Source organism: Entelurus aequoreus, linkage group LG07 (genome assembly GCF_033978785.1).
Source record: "Entelurus aequoreus isolate RoL-2023_Sb linkage group LG07, RoL_Eaeq_v1.1, whole genome shotgun sequence".
In the NCBI taxonomy this organism is placed as follows: domain Eukaryota; kingdom Metazoa; phylum Chordata; class Actinopteri; order Syngnathiformes; family Syngnathidae; genus Entelurus; species Entelurus aequoreus.
The window spans coordinates 33,705,619-33,724,568 of NC_084737.1; the positions used below are offsets into that span (position 1 = coordinate 33,705,619).

Here is an 18,950-nt window from a genome sequence, read left to right on the forward strand (position 1 = left end):
ACATACAAGCCACATGTGATTACAAATATTAATTCATTGATGTTGTGGTTAAATGGCCAGGTAGTGTGCGTGATGTCCGTGTTTTTGCAAACGCCACTATCAACAAATATCTGAAAAATGGCACAATTCCCTCATCTAAAAATAAATTTTAGAACACCACAACGCCATTCCAGTTTTTGTTCTTGGAGTCCCAGCGTATCCATTACTTCCCTCCCTGTTCAGGAACAGTATGTCACAGTGCATGCGCAATCCCTCATGTCATCTGCTGTAAGCTCTGCCGGCACCTCCACTAGGAGCCGGGACACGCTCCTGCTCGTTCTGCTCACATCCCGGCCGCGCGCCTGCAAGGCTGCAGGCAATCACAAAGTAGCGCACCTGGGACTGATGAAGACAGACTGCATAAAGACCAGCGGACCCGAAGATCCAGTGCCGGAACGTAGTTCACTCCTCGTAGTAAGCATCCCGACTCTGGCTTCCCTCCTGCGTACTTGCTCTCTCTCTGTGCCTTCCCTGTGCCCGTGTCTTATGTCCTCTGTGTTCCCCGCAGTGTTTCCCCTGTTTTCCCGAGATTGAGCTGTGTGCCTCGACTTCCCTCTGGATTAAAGACTGCCCCCCTCGATCCTCGACCCCTGCTTGGACACGGACCTCGTTGCTTCTCTCCAAAGCAAGTTTTTTTTGTCACACTGTTGTCAAACAATGATAATATTAAAACAAATGGGCAAAAGATGATACCACAATGTTAAAAGTGGTCATCTGAGAGCATCTGTAGATGCAGTGTAGTTCATATGAAAATATAATGATGCCCCTAATATACAACATGTATCTGCCCTTTAACAACATTACTTCCTAGCAATGAAGTTAGTGCCCACATACCTGAAGTACAACTCTTCTCTCTTTCACCACAGAAGATTGTGGATCGCTCCCATTGGAATCTTGCTGCTCTTGTACATCATTCAGCATATCTTTGTCTGTGACCAGGATGTCAAGGGTAAATGGAGAATCCAAACTCCTGTGAGAGCCTGTGTCAATATCTGATGTTTCTATGCCAAATAGAATGGATGTAGTTGAAGTTGCTCACATGGTTCGAAGTACAGCAAAACAACTCTAGAGGAACCACTTCTTCGAGCTGCGTCAACTGCATTGAACAATTACCTGAAGTCAAATATTTGGGCATAATCATAGACTATCAGCTGAATTTTAAAAGTCACATTAAGAAAATGTGTAAACCCTGAAGGCAAACCTAGGCTGTTTTAAGATCATAAGACACTGCTTAACTCATAGCTGTGCTTTTACTTATATGAATGCAATGATTCTGTCACACATATCTTATGGCTTAACTACATGGTCCCAGGCACACCAGTCATCAATCAAGACCATTGAGTGTCTTTATAACCGCACCTTGAAAGTTCTAGACAAGAAGAGTATACGATATCATCATTGCCAAATTTTAACCAAATACAATATTTTAAGTTTTACCAATTTTATTTTGTTACACACAGTCAAACTGGTTTTTAAATGCTTGGATAACTCTGCTCCCCAATTGCTCTGCAAGGCAATAACAAGACTGCAAAGTGGTACCAGATCTACCACCCGAGCAGTGTCAAAAGGCAACTGTTGTGTTCCATTCCGTAGAACATATTTTGCCCAGACTGCCTTTTCAATAAAAGGACCACAACTATGGAACTCTTTACCGGACACTTTGAAAAGTATACCTGCACTTGTCACTTTCAAAAAACAAACAAAATTATGGCTAGTTGAGCAACAATCGTGTTCCCATGTTTAGTTTTTACTAATTTTTACTAATTGGTTTTTATCTAGTCTGCACTTTGTCTGTGTTATTATTATTAATGGCTTTTATCTAGTTTGCACTTTGTCTGTATTATTACTATTATCATTATTATCAACTCATTCTATTTTTTATTTTCCTATTTTAATGATGTTGGATCAGTGTTGTTGTTGTTGTTGGGGACAAGTGTTGTCAATCAATCAATGTTTATTTATATAGCCCTAAATCACAAGTGTCTCAAAGGGCTGTACAAGCCACAACGACATCCTCGGTACAGAGCCCACACACGGGCAAGGAAAAACTCACCCCAGTGGGACGTCGGTGAATGACTATGAGAAACCTTGGAGAGGACCTCTAGGGGAGACCGAAAGCAATGAATGTCGAGTGGGTCTGACATAACATTGTGAAAGTCCAGTCCACAGTGGATCCAACACATCAGCGGGAGTCCAGTCCACAGCGGGGCCAACAGGAAACCATCCCGAGCGGAGACGGGTCAGCAGCGCAGAGATGTCCCCAACCGATGCACAGGCTAGTGGTCCACCCGGGGTCCCGACTCTGGACAGCCAGCACTTCATCCATGGCCACCGGACCTATGCAACTCCCCCTCGCAAGGGACAGGGGAGAAGAGGAGAGAAGAAAAGAAACGGCAGATCAACTGGTCTAAAAAAAGGGGGGTCTATTTAAAGGCTAGATTATACAAATGAGTTTTAAGATGGGACTTAAATGCTTCTACTGAGGTAGCATCTCTAACTGTTACCGGGAGGGCATTCCAGAGTACTGGAGCCCGAATAGAAAACGCTCTATAGCCCGCAGACTTTTTTTTGGCTCTGGGAATCACTAATAAGCCGGAGTTCTTTGAACGCAGATTTCTTGTCGGGACATATGGTACAATACAATCGGCGAGATAGGCTGGAGCTAAACCGTGTAGTATTTTATACGTAAGTAGTAAAACCTTAAAGTCGCATCTTAAGTGCACAGGAAGCCAGTGCAGGTGAGCCAGTATAGGCGTAATATGATCAAACTTTCTTGTTTTTGTCAAAAGCCTTGCAGCCGCATTTTGTACCATCTGTAATCTTTTAATGCAAGACATAGGGAGACCCGAAAATAAAACGTTACAGTAATCGAGACGAGACGTAACGAACGCATGAATAATGATCTCAGCGTCGCTAGTGGACAAGATGGAATGAATTTTAGCGATATTACGGAGATGAAAGAAGGCCGTTTTAGTAACACTCTTATTGTGTGACTCAAACGAGAGAGTTGGGTCGAAGATAATACCCAGATTCTTTACCGAGTCGCCTTGTGTAATTGTTTGGTTGTCAAATAATAAGGTGGTATTATTAAATAGATGTTGGTGTCTAGCAGGACCGATAATCAGCATTTCCGTTTTCTTAGCGTTGAGTTGCAAAAAGTTAGCGGACATCCATTGTTTAATTTCATTAAGACATGCCTCCAGCTGACTACAATCCGGCGTGTTGGTCAGCTTTAGGGGCATGTAGAGTTGGGTGTCATCAGCATAACAGTGAAAGCTAACACCGTACTTGCGTATGATGTCACCCAGCGGCAGCATGTAAATACTAAAGAGTGCAGGGCCAAGAACCGAACCCTAGGGAATTCCGCACGTTACCTTGACATAGTCCGAGGTCACATTGTTATGGGAGACGCACTGCATCCTGTCAGTAAGATAAGAGTTAAACCAAGACAAGGCTAAGTCTGACATACCAATACGTGTTTTGATACGCTCTAATAAAATATTATGATCGACGGTATCGAAAGCGGCGCTAAGATCAAGAAGCAGCAACATAGATGACGCATCAGAATCCATCGTTAGCAAAAGATCATTAGTCATTTTTGCGAGGGCTGTCTCCGTAGAGTGATTTGCCCTGAAACCGGATTGAAAAGGTTCACAGAGATTGTTAGTCACTAAGTGTTCATTTAGCTGCTGTGCAACAATTTTTTCGAGTATTTTGGAAATAAACGGAAGGTGGGAGACCGGTCGGTAGTTTACCATGAGGTCAGGATCGAGGTTAGGTCTTTTGAGCAGAGGATGAATAACCGCTTTTTTGAATGCTAGGGGAACAGTGCCGGAGGAAAGTGATAAGTTTATAATATTTAACACTGATGGACCTAATAATACAAACAGTTCCTTGATAAGTTTCCCAGGAAGTGGGTCAAGTAAACATGTTGTTTGTTTTATCCCACTTACACGCTGTAATAATTCCTCTAATGTTATTTCATCAAAAATAGAGAGACTATTTTGGAGGGCAGTGTCCGTCGTATATACAGTCGTATTTGTGTTAATAGAACCCAGTTGTAGCTGGGATGCGTTGTCTTTAATCTCCTTTCTAATGAGTTCAATTTTCTTATTAAAGAAATTCATAAAATCATCTGCCGAGTGGGTGGAGCTACTGGGAGGAGTCCCTTGTTGGGTTAGCGACGCTACTGTACTAAACAGAAATTTAGGATCGTTTTTTGTTGAGGCGGATGAGATTTGAGTAGTATTTAGCTTTAGCTAAGGTAAGCATGCGTTTATAAGTTATTAAACTATCACTCCATGCTTGATGGAAAACCTCAAGTTTAGTCGCGCGCCATTTGCGTTCCAGTTTTCTACATGATAATTTATGAGCTCTAATTTCTTCTGTAAACCATGGGGTGCGCCTTTTAGGGGCCCTTTTTTGCTTTAGCGGTGCTATACTATCAATAATTTCGCGCAAGGCATCGTCAAAGTTGTTAGTGAGGTTATCAATAGAGCCGACATAATTTGGGAATGGTGCCATTACCGAAGGCAGTAGGTCAGCAAGAGTCATCGTTGTGGCAGCATTAATGTTGCGGCCGCTATAGCAGTTATTATTATTATTAGCTTGTTGACAATGAGTCAAAACTTCAAATTTTATAAGGTAATGATCGGACATTACTTTAGTATATGGAAGTATCATAACTTTGTAGGTGGTGACACCCCTGACAAGCACTAGATCTATTGTATTACCGTTGCGATGCGTGGGTTCATGTATTATTTGTGTAAGACCACAGCTATCAATTATGGTTTGGAGCGCCACGCACTGAGGGTCCGATGGGGTATTCATATGGATATTAAAGTCCCCCATTATGATTATATTGTCGGCGTGCGTCACTAGATCAGCAACGAACTCTGAGAATTCACTGATAAAGTCCGAATAGGGCCCAGGGGGGCGGTAGATAACAGCCAGGTCGAGAGGTAGCGGTGTGACAGACCTCATAGTAAGCACCTCAAACGATTTATATTTATTATTTAGGTTAGGGGTAAGGTTGAAATTGTCATTGTATATTAGTGCGACACCCCCTCCCCTTTTAAGAGGACGGGCAACATGTGCATTCGTATAGTTAGGAGGAGATGCCTCATTGAGCGCAAAAAAATTGTCTGGTTTGAGCCAGGTTTCGCTAAGACCAATGACGTTAAGATTGTTGTCTCTAATGACCTCATTAACTAATAACGCTTTGGGAGACAATGATCTTATGTTTAAAAAGCCCATATTATAGGTATTGGGCTGTTTTGACGAGTTTTTGTTAAGATTATCCGTAGTGGCAATATTAACAATGTTGCGTTTATTATGCGTAGTGCACTTTAAATAGTTTCGACCATATCTAGGAATTGATATGACGGGAATTTTCCGATTGTTTGCTTGGTGCTGCAATAGACTGTTGTAAATTAGCTTTGGCTACAAACACTGTGATGCATGCATCGGATAACTGTTTCAGATGTCTATGTTTTTGTATCTGTCCCTATTTCAAATAAACCTCTATGATAAAAAAAAAAAAAATCAGTGCAGTGCTGATTGTGTCCCGGCCCGGGCGCACGTCAGTGCGCATTCATGTGTGCGCTGCGCTGAGTGCACTTCCAAGGGCGAGCCAGGCGCGTGTGAGTCTGGCGACAGCAAGCATCTCCAAACAATTGCCAGCAATCAGCGCACCTGTGGCTGATCAGGGACCTGCCTTCTAAGCCTTCACAACCTGCTATCCCGTGCCAGAACGTAGCTACCTGTCCTGTACAGTAAGCCGTGTATCAAGCTCTATATACTCTAACTCTATATATTCTAGCTCTCTCTGTGTTTTCCCCCGTCGTGTTTATTGTCTCGTGTCCTCCTTGTGGTTCCAACAGCAGACCTCCGTTCCCCCGTCACGAGCTGTGTGTCTCGTCTACCCGCGTTCCCTCTGCTTCCCTGACTGTCTCTTGGATCTCGACCTCACGGACCTTCGACGCCTCTCTACAGCCCCCATCTTCCTGCCTGCTCACGGATCTACGAGCCTGTCATGCCTCTATTGAACTTCGCCTCTCGCTCAACACTCAGTTAATTCCCACACATAGTCGCACACCATACACACTCTTGGATTTAGTCACACTCCATTTCCCTTGTTTATTTATTATTATTATTTGTTAATTTTATATATAGTGTATATATATAAATAAATAGTGCTTATACTACATCCCTCCTGTCCGTGCCGTCTCCTCCTCCTGTACACACAACAGATTGTTGTCTTTGTTATGTCCTTTTTCCGATTAGTAATTTCCTCACAAGTCCCCCCAAGTCTGTACCGCTCCAAAAATAGGGTAAGAATGTCACCATACTTGGAATGGCAAGTTTCCCAGTCAACACTTTGTTGAGTTTTGTTAACTTTGAATTCCATAACAATGCTTAAAAGTCCATTGTGACATTTTGTTGAATTTACTGAGGAATTTGTGAAATTTAAACAATACAAAAATAATGGCATTGTAAGTTAATAATACTACCACGGACATTTGTAAATGTGTTAGTGTATTAGCTAATGCTAACAACGCTAGCTTAATTAAATTATGATAGCACCTACAATATGCATGAAAACACACCTACAGACATCACACATGGGACAGGATGGTTTAGTATGGAAGAAATGCTTTAGTTATATTGTAAAACTTAATAAAACGTTGCTTGGAGTGATGAATGAAGAATCCATACGAGTGAAAGCGCTATGGACGACTAGAAGAAGGAACGACAATTGCACTTCTACTTGAAAGCTCTGAACAAAAGGGCAGTACAGCACCTGCAGTGAGCAAACTCGTCCAAAAGATGGCGCCATAACACAAACAATGACACACCTTTTCAGTGTATTTGCTTGATTTTTTTAAAACTACATCAAGGCCGTATTTTGTTTTGAAATTATAAGGCATATTTGAGTACATTTGAGTGTCTCATTGCTGGGCTGAGTATATTGTTTTTCAGTAATACAAATACATTTACCCTAGCTATATATTGTATAAAATGTATTTGCCACGATACAGTATAGCTAAAATTGTACAACCCAAAAGCTAAGTCTAACAATAAGGTTTAAAAAGTTTAATACACAAAGCGCCAAAAATTTCATGAAACAAATAATCATTAAAAAAGTAAATAACAAAATGTGATAACGACAAAAGATTGAAGTGATAAAACTAAGGCAACGTCACATATGAGCTCTGCTTCTTCCTGCAGTACTGTAAAGATGATGTTTCTCAGTTTAGCTTATTGAACATGTCCTAAACAACTAAACCGTTAGGATAGATATTAAAACTCATTTGTATACGCTAGCCTTTAAATAGACCCCCCTTTTAGACAAGTTGATCTGCCGTTTATTTTCTGCTCTGCCCCCCTCTCCTGCGTGGAGAGGTTATTAGGTGACCACAGATGAAGCGCTAGCTGTTCAAAGTCAGGACCTGGGGTGGAGGTCTCTGCGCTGCTGACTTGTCTCCACTCAGGATGATCACCTGCTGGCCCCACTGTGGACTAGACTCTCACACTATTAATGTCATGTTCTGTGGTCATGTTTTGTTTTGTTATTTTCTGGTTGTTTAAGACTCTTTTAGTTTCTGTTTACGCTCTCTTGTTTGTTCACCATGTCAACTTATTAGTTTCACCTGTCTCATGTGTTGGACTCACGCACCTGTTTTTAATCAGGAAGAGACTATTTAAGCCTGTAGTTGCCAGGTAGTCGGCCTGGCGACATTACTCTTGATACTCTGATGATACTCTATATTTGCTCTGCCCATGCCATAGTACTCTTGACATTATCATGCTCTGTTTATTCTTGTTCATAGTTCGTGCTGCTCTGCTCACGTCACCGTAAGTGTTTTTGTTTATGACCATAGTTCAGGCTATGTGTTTACGTTTTTGTTTCCTGCGCCAAGTTTGGTGCCTCAGCTGTGAGCGCTTTTGTTTGTACCTGTTGCGTCTCGGGAAAGCACTCCTCGCAGTAAGCTGCGAAATAATCCATGTCATGACAGAATGTTGCCAGCACCTCGTTTTCCCGCAAACGACATGGAGGAAGGAACGTGGGAGGCGTTAAGTGGCATGGAGCATCGGGACCTTAAGGGGGGTCAGAGCGGCAAACTGATCCCGATCAGCTCCGTGTGGCCCGAGGACTTTGTCGCGTCGCCCAGTGTCGGAAGCGCCGGCTAAGACGAAAGCCCTCAGGAAAGGCTTTTCTGAGCCGACAGGACGCGTCGTTCCCGCAAGCTCCTCCTCCTCCAGGCCGAAACAGGCTGCTGCCAGCCCGGCTGCTCCAGGATGACGTCACTCCGCCGCCTGCGGATGACGTCACGGACCAAGATTTTTTTTTTTCCTGAACTCTTTTTTTTGTCAGCCGCCCCCAACAAAAGACGCTAGATCCTTGATACATCATTATCAAGACATGTTTTTGGATATTAGAGCTAGTCAATCCAAGCCATCCGAATTTCATGCTCCACCCCCCAAGACTCAAGCCCCGCCCACGTCACAGAATTGTTCTTTTTTTTCACCCACACAAACCCAGGTGGGGAAATATGAAAGACGTTTTGGACAATTTAAAGGGGAGGATTCTACCCCCCTCCTGTCCTGTCCTCCCTCCACCCACCCCTAAAGAGAGTTCCAGATCGCAGAGAGCGGGTAGGGGGTGGGGGGAGTCTCCGCATCTGCGGTCTCCTCCAAGGTTTCTCATTGTCATCCCATTGGGCTGAGTTTTTTCTTGCCCTGATGTGAGACCATAGCCGAGGATGTCGTTGTGGCTTGTGCAGCCCTTTGAGACACTCGTGATTAAGGGCTTTATAAGTAAACTTTGATTGATTGATAAACTTTGAGATATTGTTATGGCATTAGTTTTTATCGAACAGACATAAAGTTACAATGTGGTACATCACATATTTATGTCATTATATTTATAGATAAATTGTTTTAAAACTGTTGAAGTGAAGTGAATTATATTTATATAGTACTTTTCTCTAGTGACTCAAAGCAATTTTACTTAGTGAAAACCCAATATCTAAGTTACATTTAAACCATTGTGGGTGGCACTGGGAGCAGGTGGGTAATGTGTCTTGCCCAAGGACACAACGGCAGTGACCAGGAAAAGTAATAACACACAATGAAGACACGAAAAACTATTTTCAAAAGCCATGCACTGTGCTTTGGTTCACTTCCCTCTGTCGAGTTGTACAGTGTAGCGTGTGCACAGGAGCTGACCTCCAGCATGAAGCCACTTTATGCAGGTTAACTAAACCAAAAGCACGGACTGCAGTTTTGATTTTCTTTTGTCGCTCAGTGGACTAAAACCCTTTTAAAATCATGACCAGACTGCATTTCGCCTGCACTATTAACTCACAGTTCATTCTGTGCCATAGCTTTTCTCAAGAAATGAAGAATGAACATATTGGCAAGTAACTTTTCTGCTGTTTGTTACCAAAGTATAACATGTAATGTAGGGTGACAGAGGGCATTATCTGCTCCTTATTTCATACTTACCTCTCTCATCTGGGTCTAATAAAGTTAGGGCTGTGTGTAGTGATGGGACGAAACGTGCCGAGACTTCGAGGCCTGTGCCGAGTAATGGAGCGGGCGTTCCCGCGAAGCCCGTATCGTATAGTTAGGAGGAGATGCCTCATTGAGCGCAAAAAATTTGTCTGGTTTGAGCCAGGTTTCGCTAAGACCAATGACGTTAAGATTGTTGTCTCTAATGACCTCATTAACTAATAACGCTTTGGGAGACAATGATCTTATGTTTAAAAAGCCCATATTATAGGTATTGGGCTGTTTTGACGAGTTTTTGTTAAGATTATCCGTAGTGGCAATATTAACAATGTTGCGTTTATTATGCGTAGTGCACTTTAAATAGTTTCGACCATATCTAGGAATTGATATGACGGGAATTTTCCGATTGTTTGCTTGGTGCTGCAATAGACTGTTGTAAATTAGCTTTGGCTACAAACACTGTGATGCATGCATCGGATAACTGTTTCAGATGTCTATGTTTTTGTATCTGTCCCTATTTCAAATAAACCTCTATGATAAAAAAAAAAAAAATTCAGTGCAGTGCTGATTGTGTCCCGGCCCGGGCGCACGTCAGTGCGCATTCATGTTTATGTATATTAGGAACAGTAAAGGTCCCAATATACTGCCTTGGGGGACTCCACAGCTCACCGAGAGGGGGGGGGGACACGGTGCCGTTCACCTCTACCACCTGCTCCCTCCCCTCCAAGTAAGATTGCATCCAGCTTCAAGAGGTTTTGTTAAATCCGATTGCTCTGAGCTTATCCAACAGTATAGCGTGGTTAATGGTGTCAAAGGCCTTCTGAAGGTCCAGCATGACCATGCCGCAGTACTTGCCCGCGTCCACCTCATGTTTGATGTGGTCGGTCAGATAGAGAAGGCATGTGTCAGTGGAGTGGTTAGTTCTGAAGCCGGATTGGAATTTGTACATGAGTTTATTAGTGGCAAGGTAATTATCCACCTGTTCATAAACTATTTTCTCCATTACTTTCGAAATGGAGCTGAGAATAGCAACAGGTCGGTAGTTGCCAGGTTCCAATTTGCTTCCTTTTTTAAAGAGGGGAGTTACTCTTGCTATCTTAAAATCTTTTGGTACTTGGCCTTGTGTAATTGATAGGTTTATTATGTGCGTGATGATCGGGGCAATGATGGAGGCAGAGTCCCTGAGGAATCTGGAGGGAATATTATCAAGGCCGGTGGCCTTGTTAGGGTGGAGCGTGCTCAATTTTTTAAACACCTCATCAGCTGTGACCATTTCTAATTTGAAATCATCGTTGGATACTCCTAGCTTTCTGTAGAAGGCTTTAATGTGTTCTACACCAAAGCGACCAGAGTGGTGGGACAGCTTGTTGACAAGAGTTGCGGCTATGCTGGTGAAAAAGATGTTAAGTCTGCTAGCTACCTCCATTTTGTCTGTAATGAGGGAGTCACCCTCCTTGATGCTGATGTTGGTGAGTCTTGTTTTAAGTTTCTGGCTGCAACCAGGAAGCTGGTTGTTGAGAATTTTCCAGAGCTCACGTGGCTTATTCGTGTTTTCCTCTATTTTGTCGTTAATGTAATTTTTTTTAAAGGATTTTTTCAGGTTGGTTGACTTATTTCTTAATTTATTGCATTGCTTTTTGAGAGTTAAAAGGAGTAATTTGAGGTTGATATTATTGGGTTGTTTATCTACTTCTGTTTTACATTTTTGGTATTCAGAGTATTTCCTGTCTCTGTCTTTTATGGCAGCTAATAGGTCGGGATTCCTCCATGGTTCCGAGCGGGCTTTGATCCTGACTGTTTTCACAGGAGCCATGTCATTTAGTATCTTTAGGAACGCCGTTTTGAAGCGATCCCAAGCGACATCGACCAGGTTGCTCGCGAGCATAGGGGACCAGTCCCACTCATCTAATTTTAAATTGAAATTGTCATTGGAGTATTATTTGAGGGATCTGGATTGGGCTGTTATGTGGCCATTGGCTTTAGGTTTAGCTATTTTACGGGTGCAGAAGGTTAGATAGTGGTCGCTAAGACCACAGATCATGACCCCACTATTTTTTATTTTAGGCCGGTCTGAAGTGAGAATGTACGGAGCCCCTAAAGGGACATGGGAATTTATTTTTTTTTAGACATGTATCTCGTGGCCACGAGAAAGTATCTCGTGCGCACGAGAATCTTTCTCGTGGCCACGAGAAACTTTCTCGTGGCCACGAGAAACTTTTTATTAAAAAAAAAAAATAATAATAATAATAATATTTTTTTTTTTTTTTATAAAAAGTTTCTCGTGGCCACGAGAAACTTTCACGTGCGCACGAGAAACTTTCTCGTGGCCACGAGAAACTTTCTCGTGGCCACGAGAAAGCATTGGATGCGTGCTGATGGTTTGGTGTGTGTTAAAATGGCAGTTTAGGAGTTAATATGGCTGTATTTCCAATTAGGACTTTCCCCCATGTGTGTTGTGGCAAAACGTGAATGCTTGATTAGTAGGTGTGAGACAAACACTTTATCTTCCTGGTTATTGTAACGCTACGTGTTTGACATTATTGAAGACTTTATCATGCCCGGGAAAGGACAGTTTTCCTCTTCTGTGGCTGTGGGGGGTGGGCGTGGCTTGCGGACCTGCAGTGAAGCGGAGTGTGTCAGTTAGTCCCATGTTGATGTGATCAAACTTCTTTCTTGCTTGGAAGATACACACACAATTGTAACTGTTATTTCTTCCTGCAAATAATAAATATGTACAACGTGTTTGGATGTATTCATTTATGTAAAATTGTCATTAAATGTAATATTGCCTGACAAAAAGTAATTCGACGTACGTAATATTTTGATATTTACACATCGCATATTTACACACGCGCATCTGACTAGAATATCCTTATGTGCATTACATATATCAACATCAACTACCTACTGTACTGTTTACTTGTTGAAATACCCTTTTTAGAGCAAATATCTACCCATATAATTTATATGTGTATATATATTATATAAATATATATATATATATATATATATATATATATATATATATATATATATATATATATATATATATATATATATATATATATATAGGTATATATATATATATACACAGTATATACACGCACACACACACATATACATGTATACTGTATAGGAAGAAACACACATACATATATACAGTATACATATATACACACAAACACTAAATTTGACAAACAAAATAACTACTATTTTTAAGAACAAGTTACAGTAATATATATATATATATACACTACCGTTCAAAAGTTTGGGGTCACCCAAACAATTTTGTAGAATAGCCTTCATTTCTAAGAACAAGAATAGACTGTCGAGTTTCAGATGAAAGTTCTCTTTTTCTGGCCATTTTGAGCGTTTAATTGACCCCACAAATGTGATGCTCCAGAAACTCAATGTGCTCAAAGGAAGGTCAGTTTTGTAGCTTCTGTAACGAGCTAAAGTGTTTTCAGATGTGTGAACATGATTGCACAAGGGTTTTCTAATCATCAATTAGCCTTCTGAGCCAATGAGCAAACACATTGTACCATTAGAACACTGGAGTGATAGTTGCTGGAAATGGGCCTCTATACACCTATGTAGATATTGCACCAAAAACCAGACATTTGCAGTTAGAATAGTCATTTACCACATTAGCAATGTATAGAGTGTACTTCTTTAAAGTTAAGACTAGTTGAAAGTTATCTTCATTGAAAAGTACAGTGCTTTTCCTTCAAAAATAAGGACATTTCAATGTGACCCCAAACTTTTAAACGGTAGAGTATATATATACATGCTTATACATAATATGTATATATATATATATATATATATATATATATATATATATATATATATATATATATATATATATATATATATATATATGAAAGACTTAAAGGTATACTAGAGGATGTTGTGGAACATGTTGACTATTGGTCCTCCTAATTGTCAATCATTCTGGTGATGTTACGTAAGGACATATACACTACCGTTCAAAAGTTTGGGGTCAAATTGAAATGTCCTTATTTTTGAAGGAAAAGCACTGTACTTTTCAATGAAGATAACTTTAAACTAGTCTTAACTTTGAAGAAATACACTCTATACATTGCTAATATGGTAAATTACTATTCTAGCTGCAATTGTCTGTTTTTTGGTGCAATATCTACATAGGTGTATAGAGGCCCATTTCCAGCAACTATAACTCCAGTGTTCTAATGGTACAATTTGTTTGCTCATTGGCTCAGAAGGCTAATTGATGATTAGAAAACCCTTGTGCAATCATGTTCACACATCTGAAAACAGTTTAGCTCATTACAGAGGCTACAAAACTGACCTTCCTTTGAGCAGATTGAGTTTCTGGAGCATCACATTTGTGGGGTCAATTAAATGCTCAAAATGGCCAGAAAAAGAGAACTTTCATCTGAAACTCGACAGTCTATTCTTGTTCTTAGAAATGAAGGCTATTCCACAAAATTGTTTGGGTGACCCCAAACTTTTGAACGGTAGTATATATATATATATATATATATATATATATATATATATATATATATATATATATATATATATATATATATATATATATATATATATACATATATATATATATATCAAATAAAACAAATGGCTTATCAATAAGCCATTTTTTATTCATTTATTTATTAAAACGCCAAAATAGGCCTAACAACACCAATTGTTGTAATTCTGTAGCACTTTTGAGATTTGGAATCAAATGTAAAGTAGATTACAAATACAATCTATTATATAAATAAATTATATATATATATATATATATATATATATATATATATATATATATATATATATATATATATATATATATATATATATATATGTCCTTACGTAACATCACCAGAATGATTGACAATTAGGAGGACCAATAGTCAACATGATCCACCCAGAAATAAATAAAACAAATGGCTTATCGATAAGCCATTTAAAAAACAATTTGTTTTAATATTTATTTATATGTATCATTATTCTCCTACTCACCTTTCCAGTAGAGGCATCTCCCCTCTCACTTTCTGTGCTCCTCTGTCAATAGGGGTTGTGGAGTGATTATTATTATTATCTACTGATGATAGTCATACGTGAATGAGCTCAGCTCCTGTTCTCCTCCATATATAAAGTGAGAAACACAGCTGATGCTCCAGTTGGAAGTAACCCCAAAGATAGAAAATGGTAAAAAAGAGTGCACATTCTACTATAAATAACCGGGACCTTCATGGTGCATTTCAGACTAACTAGCTAACTAAGTAGCAGCATTGTTTTAGAGCGGGAATGTAACTTTTTTTTAAACACAGACCTGGTGTAAGTGGAGCTAATACATTTTACTACAAGCAGTGATGAATACTTACTTTCTTGAAAAAGTTTCTTATGTCCATTTTGCATCCGTTCACGTTCTTGTTCTGCAGTGCTGTGTGCTAATGTGCTTCGTACACCTGCAGGACCGCAAGCAAGGTCGCAGAGAAAATGCGCACTGGATTTTGAGTGATGTGGGCATTTTCTATACGAACAAGTCCAAAGACCGCAAGCAAGGTCGCAGAGAAAATGCGGACTGGATTTTGAGTGATGTGGGCATTTTCTATATGAACAAGTGGAATGGATTGGATACCGACGCACTAAACCTATACCTTACGCTATGAAGTGAGGGGAAACTGAGTGAATAATGACAGGTTATATGATTATTTATTTAAACTCACATTCGGGCCACTTTATAATGAATATGTCGGCATGTATTTGTAAAAAAATAAATAAATAAATAAATAAAAAGATTTTTTTTTCTCTTCTTTTTTTTTAACACCAAATTATTTAGGGGGGCTTAAGAATATTTTAGGGGGGCTTGAGTCCCCCTAAAATAGGCCTAAAAACGCCAATGTGAATATCGCATGTAATTATTAAATTGAGAAGGTAAAAAATTGCCATGCATTCTTCGAAAGAACGCACATGTATCAGGATGTCGTCCAGGTACACCAGGCACTCTTGGCGGAGATACCAGCCAGGACTTTGTCCATAAACCGGGCAAAAGTGGCGGGGGCATTGCAGAGCCCAAAACTAAGGACTTTGAACTGCCACAAGCCCTGGCCTGTACAGAAGGCGGATTTAGGGCGAGATTCAGGAGAAAGGGGGACTTCAGACTTAGTAGTATTCACTCTTAAAGGGGAACTGCACTTTTTTGGGAATTTTGCCTATCGTTCACAATCATTATGAAAGACATGACAAAATAAAAACATTTTATGCAGTCTAAATATAAAAAAACGTAAATAAAAGTCAGCTTACAGCGCCGGGGCCTGTGGCGTCGCCCTCTGGCTCCTACGTGTCGCTGGCCTCTTTGGATGGGTCGGTGTGGCAGTGTGTGGGCGGCATGTGTATCATTGCAGCAGTCGTGGGGGGTGCGCGATGAAGGCTTTGGGGAGGGGGTGGGGGGACTTTACGGTGGGGGTGAGGAGGGTCCTCGCTCACGGGCATTTTGTGGGCCTTGGCAGGGGGTTGGTGTTGGGCGTGTTTTGCAGCACCTGGTGGGGGTGGCTGTGTAGTATCAGGTGCTTGGGGGGCCACTGCCGTCTGTCCCCCGCACTCTGCCATCTCATCTTTCACACCGGGTGTCATGCTGTTGTGTGCTGCAGGGTGGAGGACGCCTCTCTGCTTGCTTGCTTAGCTGTTGGCTCTCTCCCCCTCTCGCCGTGGTCAAGTGTCACCTTTTTCTAGTTTTGTTGTTTTTTATTTTAATAAAAATTGTTATATATATATATATTATTTTTTATAATTGTTAGAGGCTGTTGTTGCCCTTGGGGCCGGTTTGACCTGCAGCGGTCGGCGTCCCTGGCTACCACGGCCAGGCTGTGTGTTGGGGGCCTCTGGGCCCCACCGCCTGTGGATGCCCTGCTCGGTGGGGCCTGGTCAAGTTACTGCACATCCCCTGTCATGACCTGTCACCGTGCCCCCGTGAGCCATTTGGCAGGCGGCAGTGCTGCGCTTTGACCGATTACTGGGGTAGTGGCCATGTGTGTCTGTCATCTCCCCCCTTTTTTTTTCTTCAGGAGAGTGTGTGCATGTTGGTGTGTGTATGTTTATTAATGTGTACCTTTTCTTTTTTACTATTATCATTTGTTGATTTTATTTCATTTTTGTTTATTTATTATATATACATACTGTATGTATATGTGTGTGTGTGTGTGTGTGTGTGTGTGTGTGTGTGTGTGTGTGTGAGTGTGTGTGTGTGTGTGTGTGTGTGTGTGTGTGTGTGTGTGTGTGTGCTTGATAATTATATATTTTGCACCTCCTACTCCCAGTGTTGTGGTTGTCTAATAATCAGCATACTGTATATTCTGCATATTCATGAAGAAATATGCGCTAAATGGATTGCGCTCTCTATTTTGCTCATTTAAGAACCATAATCCTCTGTGCACCAGTTTAGTGGATCAGATGTGTGTGAGCTATCAAGTTTGCCCATGTTTTAATACACGCAAATACTTAATAGATCAGGAAATTAGTCTCCTAAAAAGAGTAACATCCAGGGGCCTGGGGTGAGGGGAGACAGAGCCTCACTTGTTAGTCAAAAATAAAAATAAAAACAGAATATTATAACATAAAATAAGTACTAATATTTACCCTTTAATCTGTTATTTATCTAATTTCTGGATGATTACAATGTTTTTTTTTTATTGTTTTGAATAATAATCACTAAATTTGCACATTTCCTGATCATATACAGGCTGCACGGTGGAAGAGGGATTAGTGCGTCTGCCTCACAATATGAAGGTCTTTGGTTCGATCCTGCGCTCTGGATCTTTCTGTGTGGATTTTGCATGTTCTCCCTGTGACTGCGTGGGTCCCCTCCGGGTACTCCGGCTTCCTCCCACCTCCAAAGACATGCACCAGCACCCCCCGCCACTCCAAAAGGGACAAGCGGTAGAAAATGGATGGATGGATTCCTGATCATATACAATGCAGAAACGTGATATAAGCCTGCCGCTAGGCGTTCTCGTCTGATTAATGCACTGGACATAGTCCTGAGTACACTTGACGAATACGCAGTAGAAACCAGACAGTGCTGAATATTTTCTGTCTGTTTAATGTGCAAGCTAAATAAGGGGGAACTGAGTGCCTTCAGTCACCCGTCAGCAATTACTGTACACACCTCTGGCTGAGGCCGTGGCTATTTCTGTTTGTCAGCATGTCACCAATATAACAGCCAGTTTGCAGAAACGCCATGAATTTCTACACTGTAAACATTGCTGTTGATTAGACCATTAATACAGAAAAAATATACTAAAAGGCATTGTGTTACTCTTTGTCACCATGAAGGGGGTCGTAAGTGAGCTAGCAGGTGCTTGTAGCTACCGTCTCTTTTCAGAAAAGAAACTAGCGTTTTGTTTTGTTTTTAACCTTTATTGAAATACACTGACAGTGCTAGTGTTAATGTGTCGGCTAGTCAGCAACAACTAATGCAAGAAAAAATGTCACCCTGAATGAATGAATCCAGCTGCCAAAATGGGGGATTACATAACTGAATGAATGAAATAAGTTTTTTTCGGTCATATAATCAACCATCAAACATTAACCATTTTGTGTGACCTGTTTAACAGTACAGATTATACATATTTAACAATCATACACATTTACACACAAAAATAAAATACAATAAAAAGAATGACCTAAAAAGAAATAGGCTGAAGCCAAAGCTTGTATTTGCCTATCCTATACTTCCACTGAAAATAAGATTGCCTGGAACATCAACGTTAAAAAAAAAATCAATGGGATGAAAGTAATTGTTACTATATTTTATAATTTTGTATTATTTCACCTTTCAAGGTTTTCTTAAACCTTAACAAAGAACTACATGTCTTCAGCTCATCACTGAGCTTGTTCCACCATTTAACTCCTAAAACTGAAATACATTTGTATTTTATATTCATTCTTACTTTACCTATTTCAAATATCAATGTCCCCCGTAAATTATAGTTTTCTCCTCTTAATTGAAATAACTTAAGAATACAAGCTGGAAGGCTGTTGTTCTTTACTCAAAACATATTTTTTTTTTTAACACATTAGAACTTATAAATAATGGATTGGTATGTTCATAGTAGCACGCTTTGTGTATTATTCTAATAACCCTTCTGATGATAAGTAAACTAAAAAAATTCTCCAAACTAAACTTTTAGACACAACAAAAGATTATCTTACTTTTACAACAAAGTAAGAGCGTTTCCTGGAGAAGGATTAGCATCATGTAGATACTTCAGACACAAATAACAGGTAAGCCCAAAAATGCTCAGTCATTTTACAAAAGTAAACAAATCGGAATATGAGGTATTGATCTTAATGAGCAACTTATTAGAGGCTAAAATTGAATGGAGCTTGTCTAGTTTCTGGAG

The 18,950-nt window shown here is 40.4% G+C and overlaps 1 protein-coding gene across 1 annotated transcript in view; it reads left to right on the forward strand.

The window, feature by feature from the left end:
• The window catches only part of nfascb (neurofascin homolog (chicken) b), a 139,245-nt gene that overhangs the window by 48,698 nt on the left and 71,597 nt on the right, over positions 1-18,950 (forward strand). The window lies entirely within an intron of this gene.